Source organism: Sapajus apella, unplaced genomic scaffold (assembly GCF_009761245.1).
Source record: "Sapajus apella isolate SASKATOON/1434 unplaced genomic scaffold, GSC_monkey_1.0 scaffold30, whole genome shotgun sequence".
Lineage (NCBI taxonomy): Eukaryota > Metazoa > Chordata > Mammalia > Primates > Cebidae > Sapajus > Sapajus apella.
The window spans coordinates 4,764,374-4,772,960 of NW_022436970.1; the positions used below are offsets into that span (position 1 = coordinate 4,764,374).

Sequence of the window (8,587 nt, forward strand, 5' to 3'; positions counted from 1 at the left end):
TTTTTTTTTTTTTAATATGGGAGTCTCATTATGTTGCCCAGAGTGGCTTCGAACTCGTGTGCTCAAAGGATCCTCCTGCCTCATCTTGCTAAGTAGCTGGGAAAATGGACCTATTTTGAAAACAGTCAATTGGACTAATGAAGTTTGATAGCCTTATCAAACTTTATCATAGATTTTCTTTTGAAGTTGCTGCTGCCAAAACATGGTGAAAAAATAGGCACATTTATCTGCTAGTCATATTTGTAGTCTCCACGCCAGGTAATCCAGGATTCTTTGTGAGCAAACTCTCTATTCAGGCTGCTGTGGGATATCCTCTATGTTTTCGTTTGCAAATACTTACTTTCATACCTCCCATTTTAGTTGAGTTTTCTTTTTTTGTTGTTTTTTGGTATCACATGCCACACCTGGTTAGATTGAGTTTCCTTTTTTTTTTTTTTTTTTTTTTTTTTGAGACGGAGTTTCACTCATGTTACCCAGGCTGGAGTGCAATGGCGCGATCTCGGCTCACCGCAACCTCCGCCTCCTGGGTTCAGGCAATTCTCCTGCCTCAGCCTCCTGAGTAGCTGGGATTACAGGCACGTGCCACCATGCCCAGCTGATTTTTTGTATTTTTAGTAGAGACGGGGTTTCATCATGTTGACCAGGATGGTCTCGATCTCTTGACCTCGTGATCCACCTGCCTCGGCCTCCCAAAGTGCTGGGATTACAGGCGTGAGCCACCGCGCCCGGCTAGATTGAGTTTTCTAACTATTTAAGCCTTGTCCAACTTTCCTTGGGTGAGCCACCACACTTGGCCCCTGCAGATTTCATAATTTTATTTTATTTTTATTTTTACAAGACAGTCTCATTCTGTCGTCCAGGCTGCAGTGCAGTGGTGCAATCTCGGCTCACTGCGACCTCCACCTTCTGGGTTCAAGCAATTCTCCTGCCTCAGCCTCCCACGAAGTTGGGATTACAGGTGTGCGCCACCATGCCTGGAGATGTTGTGTTTTTTTGTGTTTTTAGTGGAGATGGGGTTTCACCATGTTGGCCAGGCTGCTCTCAAATCTCCTGACCTTGTGATCGATCCCTCGCCTCAGCCTCCCAAAGTGCTGGGATTACAGGCATGAGCCAACACGCCCAGCCACATTGCACAATTTTAAAGCATTAACTGAATCTAAACATGAGCAGAAAAGGATAGTAGTCCCCCATTATTTGCAGGGATACACCCCAAAACCGCCAGTGGATGCCTGAACCCAATGGTACCAAACCCAACTGCCATCAATAGAAACATGTTTGATACTAGTGAGACAAAGTGGAAAAAAAAAAAATATATATATATATATATATAATTTTTTTTTTTTTAATGGAGTCTCAGTCTGTCGCCAGGCTGGAGTGCGGTGGTACGATCTTGGCTCACTGCAACCTCTGCCTCCCGGGATCAAGTGATTCTCATGCCTCAGCCTCCCGAGTAGCTGGGATAACAGCCATGTGCCACCACACCTAGCTAATTTTTGTACTTTTAGTAGAGTTGGGGTCTCACCATGTTGGCCAGGCTGGTTTCAAACTCCTTACCTCATGATCTGCCCACCTCGACCTCCCAGCTTGCTGGGATTACAGGCGTGAGCCACTGTGCCCGGCCAAAAACCGTAATATATTTAAAATGTTACAAATAGTAAAAAAATATATATTTTTTTCTTTTTTTGAAAAATAAGGCTGCGGCTGGGTGCGGTGGCTCACACCTGTAATCCTAGCATTTTAGGAGGCTGAAGCAGGTGGATCACCTGAGGTCAGGAGTTTGAGACCAGCCTGGCCTACATGGGGAAACCCCATCTGTCTCTACTAAAACTGCAAAAATTAGCCAGGTGTGGTGGCAGGCGCCTGTAAACCCAGCTACTCAGGAGGCTGAGGTGGGAGAATTGCTTGAACCCAGGAGCCAGAGGCTGCAGTGAGCTGAAATGATGCCACTGCACTCCAGCTTGGGCTACAGAGTGACACTCTGTCTCAAAAAAAAAAAAAAAAAAGAAAAAACTGAAAACAGAAGCGTTTGAGTTCATATCTTCCACCCAAAATTTTAATGCCTTTTCAAAATCTTAACTAAACATTTATCAAGCAATGTGGCCACAGCTTTTGCAGTTTAATGTGCCACCACAAAGCTAGCATGAATTTCTTTTTCCTTCTTCACAATTTCACAGATATGAGATTCATTCTCACTGTACATCTTAGCAGCCTCAGCAACGGTTTTTCTCTTTCCTAAATCGAGAACTTTCACCTAAACAAGCACTTTACAGCTTCTCTTTGGCATATCCAAATTGCCAGCATCATTATTTTTTTCTTTTCTTTTCTTTTTTTTTTTTTTTTTTTTGAGACAGAGAGCTCACAGCAACCTCTGCCTTCTGGGCTCAAGTGATTCCCCCACCTCAGCCTCCTGAGTGGCTGGAATTATAGGCATGCACCAACATCCCTGGCTAATTTTTCTATTTTTAGTAAAGATGAGGTTTCACCATGTTGGCCAGGCTTGTCTTGAACTCCTGGCCTCAGGTGATCCACCCACCTTGGCCTCCCAAAATGCTGGAGTTACAGGTGTGAGCCACGACGCCCCGCCAGCATCATGAAGTGAAATAGGATGACTTGAACCCAAACACTGCAGTACAGGGACAGCCAGTCTGATAACCGAGAAGAAAATGTGACATGACAGGGGCCATCTATGACATGGAGATGCTGGACAAAGGGAGGAATCCCGCTGCAGGTGCGAGACTTCACCACACTATTCAGAATGGCAGGTGCAACTTAAAGCTTATGAATTGCTTGTTTCTGGAATTTTCCATTTAATATTTTTGGACCTTAGTTAACCGAAGGTAACTGAAACTGTGGAAAGTGAAACCGTGGTTAAGAGGGATTACGGTAAATTGTGGCCACCAAAAACAACAGAATTCATAACTAGCACGATGTAGCCATTTCTCCACTAAGGGCCCTGAGTGTTCTTTGAGAGTGTAAAATTTGTGTTTCTATTTTGGTGGTTATCACAAAAAAAAAAAAAAGCTAGCATCTGTGTGTCACAGATCATCTGGCTGATGACCGCACAGCTCGAATTCTGCCTCACAATGCCTGCGTTCACATTTCGTCTTGGATTCCCAGCTGTACCGGCACTACTGAGATGCTAAAAGCTCGGGATCCCCTCTAATGATACATTCTTCCTCACCAACCCAAGAGGAGGACTGCAGCGTTGCAAAGCCAGTTCTTCAGTGTATCATGCGGATTTGATGATCGGTGTCCACCAAATTACAGGCTTTTATCTTTTTAATCTTTGGGAGTGATAGCAGTTGACTTTTAATTTATGAATTGGTAATAAAAGCAAACATGTCTGGAGAAAAGCAGCAAACTGGACATTTTGATTGGTGTAATTTACAATAGAAATAGACAATTTCAAATAAAAAGCAGAAAACCATACCTAATTTATGCATGAGGACAGAATGCATATTGAAATTAAGACAAGATTGACACTGAAAGACTAGGCAGAAAAAACATAGGACAGAAAAAGAAGAGTGGAGGAAATATCAACAGATTCCTAGTGGAAATATTTGCTCACAGCCATCAAGCTGTACAAGTTAGAAAAAGTAAGATCAGAAATATATATTACAAGCAGCTTTCTGATATGGTTCTCCACCTTTTCTTTTTCCCTCCTCCCATTCTATTTATATGCATTACATTTCCAAGAATAACACAAGATCTCAAAGTTTCCAAGAAGGGAAGATGGAGGGGAGAGCACCCACCCTGTCTCCAATGGAGAATCCCTGGGTTACTCCTCTCCTGATAAGAAAATGCCCACTTCAGCCAAGTGCAGAATGGTTCCCTTTATTTTATTTTGGAGATGGGAGTCTCACTCTGCCAGCAGGCTGGAGTGCAGTGGCGCGATCTTTGCTCACTGCAGCCCTCCGCTCCTAGGTTCAAGTGATTCTCCTGCCTCAGCCTCTCAAGTAGCTGGGACTACAGGCATGAGCCACTGCCAGGACTAAATTGTGTAGCTTTTAATCTGCCTCCTTACGTCTCACAGCTACAAACTACAACCCTTCCCTGTTCCTGAACTTTCTTCCAGAACACATCTGTAACGCCACTGCCGTGCCCACAAAGCACTGATGACTCTTCATCAGAATAGGCAGCAATTCACCTCCCAAGCTGACCGCGATCTACCTCCAGTTTACCTCCTCTCCTGCACCCCCATCCCTAACCTGATGTGTGATAGTCACAGTCTTTTTTTTTTTCTTTTCTTTTTGAGACGGAGTTTCGTGCTTGTCGCCCAGGCTGGAGTGCAATGGTGCAATCTCGGCTCACTGCAATCTCTGCCTCCCAGGTTTAAGTGATTCTCCTGTCTCAGCCTCCCAAGTAGCTGGGATTACAGGCGCACTCCACCACGCTGGCTAGAGATGAGGGTTTACCCTATTCGTCAGCCTGGTCTCGAACTCCTGACCTCAGATGATCTGCCCGCCTGGGCCTCTCAAAGTGCTAGGATTACAGGCGTAAGCCACCGTGCCCAGACTTTTTTTCATGAATCTAATACTCTAAGGAATGGCACAGCTCCAAATTCTCACAAATATTCCTCATTCTTTGCAGTGCGTCTTTCTCTGCCTTGTGAAACTGTACACTCTTCAAGTCCAAATTAATTCCAATGTCACCTTGGTTGGTCCCACAGTGGCCTCGGGCCTGAATTAATCACTCCCTCCTCAGGAGATTCAGTATATTTGTTTCCATGTTGGATGACCTTTGCATAAGCAACCAACTGGCTGTTTGCTCAGAAGGAGACTGTGGCAGTGTAGGCACTTCCACTGTCATATTCAACACACTGAATTCTAGTTAACTGCCTGGCTCTCTCTTCTGCTACAAGATCAAGTCCTATTTAGTTTTCTGTCCCAGTGTCTAGCACAGTGCCTTAAATGGGAGGACACTCGGTCATCATTTACTAAATTGAAACGAATTGCTGGGAATGCATTGCAGATGCACCTGAATTGGGGGTTACCAAAAAGAGAGAGAAGAGAAAATTGTATTGGAGCCAATGATAAATTTAATCCAACTCATATTTACAAACACAGAGATCTTGTCAGCATGTGAAAGTCTAATGGATCAATTAGGGCAGGAGTCCTCCACCTTTTCTCGGACCAGGGACCGGTTTCATGGAAAACAATTTTTCCATGGACTGGAGGGAGGGAAGATGAAACTTCCACCTCAGATCATGAGGCATTACTTACATTCCCATCCAGAGCACGAAACCGAGATCCCGCACATGCGCAGTTAACAACAGGGTTCCTGCTCCTATGAGACTCTAATGCCACCGCTGATCTGACAGGAGGCAGAGTTCAGGCAGTAATGCTTGCTCACCAGCCACTAACCTCATGCTGTGCCACCTGGCTCCTAACAGGCCACAGACCGGTACCTTCATGGAAGAAACAACCTGGACCCCTTGCCTATTGTTGGTGTGTCCCTTCCCACAGTCACACCCTCTTGTACCTGTCCCTGGGAGGAAAACACAAGATGTCAGTCAGTTTGAAATTTCCGCCAGGCGTGGTGGCTCACACCTGTAATCCCAGCAATTTGGAAAGCCGAGGCAGGCAAATCACCGAAGTCAGGAGTTCAAGACCAGCCCGGCCAACATAGTGAAACCCTGTCTCTACTAATAATATACCAAAATTAGCCAGGCGTGGTGGCACACATCTGTAATCCCAGCTACTCAGGAGGTTGAGGCACGAGAATTGCTTGAACTCAGGAGGCGGAGGTTGCGGTGAGCCAAGATTGCGCCATAGCACTCCAGCCTGGGCAACAAGAGCAAAACTCCATCTCACACACACACAAAAAAAAAGCAAAAAAAGAAATTTCCCATCCATGAGTTTTTCACTTTTTCATCTTCTTGGTGCAGGGAATTTGAAGTATTTAAGAAAGCAAAATAAGGCCGGGCACAGTGGCTTATGCCTGTAATCAATCCCAACATTTTGGGAGACCAAGGCAGGTGGATCACTTGAAGTAGGAGTTCAAGATCAATCTGGCCAACATGGCAAAATCCTGTCTCTACTGAAAAATACAAAAATTAGCCGAGCATGGTGCCACGTGCCTGTAGTCCCAGCTACTTGGGAGGCTGAGGCAGGAGAATTGCTTGAACCCAAGAGACAGAGGTTGCAGTGAGCCGAGATGGTGCCACCGCACTCCAGCCTGGCGACAGCGAGGCTCTGTCTCAAAAAATGCAAAATATTCTGTACACATCACTTTTGTATTGCATGCATACAGATGGATGGATGGATGGACGGACTGATGGACGAATGAATGGATGAATGGATGGACAAATTTTTACTTTGATTAATCGATAAGAAGTATTGTCTTTCTGGCCAGGGGCAGTGGCTCACACCTGTAATCTCAGCACTTTGAGAGGCTGAGGTGGACAGATCACAAGGGCAGGAGTTTGAGACCAGCCTGGCCAATATGTAATAAACCCCGTCTCTACTAAAAATATAAAAATTAGCCAGGTGCAGTGCCTCATGCCTGGAATCCTAGCACTTTGGGAGGCTAAGGTGGGTAAGTCACAAGATCAGGAGTTTGAGGCCAGCCTGTCCAAATGGTGAAACCCGTCTCTACTAAAAATACAAAAATTATCCAGGCGTGGTGGCAGGGACCTGTAGTCTCAGCTACTTGGGAGGCTGAGGCAGGAGAATCGCTTGAACCCGGGAGGCGGAGGTTGCAGTGAGCTGAGTTTGTGCCACTGTATTCCAGCCTAGGTAACAGAGCAAGACTCCATCTCAAAAAATAAAATAAAATAAATAAAAATACAAAAATTAGTTGAGTGTGGTGGCCAGCACCTGTAATCCCAGGTACTCAGAATGCTGAGGCAGGAGAATTGCTTGAACCCGGGAGGCGGAGGTTGCGGTGAGCCAAGACCATGCCACTGCACTCCAGGCTGGGCAACAGAGCAAGACTCCATCTCAAAAAAGGAAAAAAAAAGGAAGTATTGCCTTTCTTATATCTCCCACAGTCAGAATGATGTAGCTCCATTTCTAGGCTAAACAGAAAGATGGATCTGCCTGAAAAATGATTTAAAAATCATTTCTTTTTAGGGCTGAGCATGGTGGCTCACTCCTGTAATGTTAACATTTTGGGAGGCAGACCAGCCTGGGCAACAAAGCAAGATCCCTTCTCTACAAAATAAATACATAAATAAATTAGCCGGCCATGGTGTTGCACACCTGTAGTTCCAGCTACTCCAGAGGCTGAGGTAGGAGGATCGTTCGCGCATGGGAGATTGACACTGCAGCTAACCATGATCACACCACTGCACTCCATTCTGACAGCTTGGCTTCTCCCCAGGGGATTTCTAATGTGCATCCAAAGTCAAGAACTACTACATATACACAGTTCTGCAGTTTGCATTTTTGTTTTGTTTTTGTTTTTAACAATATGTCTTATACATCCTTGCATAGGAATATATAAGAGTGCTCTCTTTTTAATAGCTGCATAGTATTCCACCAGATAGAGTAGGGTGGCATTTGTGGACATCAGATCGTTTTCCATATTTTGCTCTTAAAAGAAATGCTGAAACAAATCACCTTTCATATCTATTGTTTTGCACATATGTATATATAGCTGTTGGATAAAGTCCTACAAATACCGTTGCTAAGTGAAATAATAAGATCACTTGTAATTTTGCTAAATATTTATACGTTCACTATTTATTTTGTTAACTACTTGTAATTTTGCTAAATGTTTCATGCTAAACATTTGATAGACATTATTAAATTGTCCTATGAGGATTAATTTTTTTTCACGACAAATGAGATACAAACAATCAGGGTTTGCAAGTCCTGATTACACAAAGACATTAATCGTGGATCACGCTAACTCCAATTATCATGGTCTATCTGCCCTCCAAAACCAGGAACAGGTACGAATTATCCCACCTGATGATAGGATTATTCATCCAGGTCTATAAAGAGTTTTCAGAGTGAAAAATCGTGATTTTGTTTTAGAGACATATATGTGAGCACATGATTACCGGGTTTGGTTTAAATTTCAAAGAGTGACAAAAGGTTGCAGCAGTGGATCATTTGTCATTGTTAGGGTGGCAGTGTCTTTCCTGATAGGGCTGGTTGGCAGCTCAGTTTCTTGTTGTTTCTTGTCATTAAAGAGTTTTGTTCTCAGAAAGGAAATAATCTGTGCTCTTTGATGTGGTTCAGAAAAAAGAGACCATGACACCACATTTTAAAACTCGTTGTGACAGATCATCCATGAGCAGCTCTCTAGAAGAAACAGCTCGCAGAGCTCTGACTCAAATGAGAGAAGTTTTTAGAGAACGGGGAATGTCTGACTCTGGAAGAATTTCCTCAAGAAAACACAAAGGCAAAGAATGAAAAATGCAAACACAATTATTCTTCCTCTGATGGGAATAACTTTCCAGCTCAAATGCATCTTCATTTATTTGTTTCTTTTGTGTGCGTGAGACAGGGTCTTGCTATGTTGCTCAGACTGAAAAGCAGTGGCATGATCTTGGCTCACTGCAACCCCCAACTCCCAGGCTCAAGTGATTCTTGTGCCTCAGCCTCCCAAGTAGCTGGGATTACAGGCGTGCGCCACC

General features: G+C 44.2%; 1 non-coding gene across 1 annotated transcript; it reads right to left on the reverse strand.

The window, feature by feature from the left end:
* Nucleotides 1–7,786: 7,786 nt before the first annotated feature.
* LOC116561889 lies at nt 7,787–7,920 on the reverse strand. The gene has a single exon (XR_004273656.1). It is a non-coding gene; the product is annotated as a U8 small nucleolar RNA (small nucleolar RNA).
* Between the last annotated feature and the right edge of the window lie 667 nt (nt 7,921–8,587).